The following is a 2,500-nucleotide window of genomic DNA, read 5'->3' on the forward strand; positions in this document are numbered from 1 at the left end:
AGAACAGGCCAAAAACTGGCCAAAACGGCCCAAAAACGGGCCAAAACTGGCCATTTTTGGCTGCGCGAGCGAGCGGCGAGCGGCGGACAGCGAGCGAAGCGAGAGGCAGCACCGTCCCTGCTATACGAAAGCCCCATCCAGCCCTGTGCCACCCGGGGGGTTCCAGGGTGCTGAGATGGCTGACGTTTTGCTCCGCTCTCGACGGTCACCGCGCAATGCAAGAACAGGCCAAAAACTGGCCAAAACGGCCCAAAAACGGGCCAAAACTGGCCATTTTTGGCTGCACGAGCGAGCGGCGAGCGGCGGACAGCGAGCGAAGCGAGAGGCAGCACCGTCCCTGCTATACGAAAGCCCCATCCAGCCCTGTGCCACCCGGGGGGTTCCAGGGTGCTGAGATGGCTGACGTTTTGCTCCGCTCTCGACGGTCACCGCGCAATGCAAGAACAGGCCAAAAACTGGCCAAAACGGCCCAAAAACGGGCCAAAACTGGCCATTTTTGGCTGCACGAGCGAGCGGCGAGCGGCGGACAGCGAGCGAAGCGAGAGGCAGCACCGTCCCTGCTATACGAAAGCCCCATCCAGCCCTGTGCCACCCGGGGGGTTCCAGGGTGCTGAGATGGCTGACGTTTTGCTCCGCTCTCGACGGTCACCGCGCAATGCAAGAACAGGCCAAAAACTGGCCAAAACGGCCCAAAAACGGGCCAAAACTGGCCATTTTTGGCTGCACGAGCGAGCGGCGAGCGGCGGACAGCGAGCGAAGCGAGAGGCAGCACCGTCCCTGCTATACGAAAGCCCCATCCAGCCCTGTGCCACCCGGGGGGTTCCAGGGTGCTGAGATGGCTGACGTTTTGCTCCGCTCTCGACGGTCACCGCGCAATGCAAGAACAGGCCAAAAACTGGCCAAAACGGCCCAAAAACGGGCCAAAACTGGCCATTTTTGGCTGCACGAGCGAGCGGCGAGCGGCGGACAGCGAGCGAAGCGAGAGGCAGCACCGTCCCTGCTATACGAAAGCCCCATCCAGCCCTGTGCCACCCGGGGGGTTCCAGGGTGCTGAGATGGCTGACGTTTTGCTCCGCTCTCGACGGTCACCGCGCAATGCAAGAACAGGCCAAAAACTGGCCAAAACGGCCCAAAAACGGGCCAAAACTGGCCATTTTTGGCTGCGCGAGCGAGCGGCGAGCGGCGGACAGCGAGCGAAGCGAGAGGCAGCACCGTCCCTGCTATATACGAAAGCCCCATCCAGCCCTGTGCCACCCGGGGGGTTCCAGGGTGCTGAGATGGCTGACGTTTTGCTCCGCTCACGACGGTCACCGCACCACGCAAGAACGGACCATAAACAGGCCAAAACAGCCCAAAAACGGGCCAAAACTGGTCATTTTTGGCTGCGCGAGCGAGCGGCGAGCGGCGAACAGCGAGCGAAGCGTGAGGCAGCACCGTCCCTGCTATACGAAAGCCCCATCCAGCCCTGTGCCACCCGGGGGGTTCCAGGGTGCTGAGATGGCTGACGTTTTGCTCCGCTCACGACGGTCACCGCGCCATGCAAGAACGGACCAAAAACAGGCCAAAACAGCCCAAAAACGGGCCAAAACTGGCCATTTTTGGCTGAGCGAGCGAGCGGTGAGCGGCGAACAGCGAGCGAAGCGAGAGGCAGCACCGTCCCTGCTATACGAAAGCCCCATCCAGCCCTGTGCCACCCGGGGGGTTCCAGGGTGCTGAGATGGCTGACGTTTTGCTCCGCTCACGACGGTCGCCGTGCCACGCAAGAACGGACCAAAAACAGGCCAAAACAGCCCAAAAACGGGCCAAAACTGGCCATTTTAGGTTGCGCGAGCGAGCGGCGAGCGGCGAACAGCGAGCGAAGCGTGAGGCAGCACCGTCCCTGCTATACGAAAGCCCCATCCAGCCCTGTGCCACCCGGGGGGTTCCAAGGTGCTGAGATGGCTGACGTTTTGCTCCGCTCACGACGGTCACCGCGCCACGCCAGAACAGACCAAAAACAGGCCAAAACAGCCCAAAAACGGGCCAAAACTGGCCATTTTTGGCTGCGCGAGCGAGCGGCGAGCGGCGAACAGCGAGCGAAGCGAGAAGCAGCACCGTCCATGCTATACGAAAGCCCAATCTAGCAAAGAACAGCCCAAAAGGAGGCAAAAACGGGGCAAAAGGGGCAAAAACGGGGCAAAACTTGGCCATCTTTGGTCGAGCGGCGGAGAGCCAGCGAGCGAAGTGTGGGGGCAGGGCAGCACCTGCCCTGTGTTGTTATCTGAATGCCCCATCTCGCCCTGTGTTGTTATCTGAAGGCCCCATCAAGCACGCGAAAAGGGCGAAACAGGCCAAAACACGACGGTCTGTCGTCGAACGAAGTATGCAGACGGGTCAAGAGCAGCCTTGGTTGGGGTCATTGTATTGTCTGAACCCAAACCCAACTGTATACAGGTGAGGTGAGGTGAGGTGAGGTGAGGTGAGCTGCGAGGCTGGTGAAGAAGCAAGCGAGGGCATCGAG

The sequence above is a fragment of the Musa acuminata genome, unplaced genomic scaffold, assembly GCF_036884655.1.
Source record: "Musa acuminata AAA Group cultivar baxijiao unplaced genomic scaffold, Cavendish_Baxijiao_AAA HiC_scaffold_41, whole genome shotgun sequence".
NCBI lineage: Eukaryota > Viridiplantae > Streptophyta > Magnoliopsida > Zingiberales > Musaceae > Musa > Musa acuminata.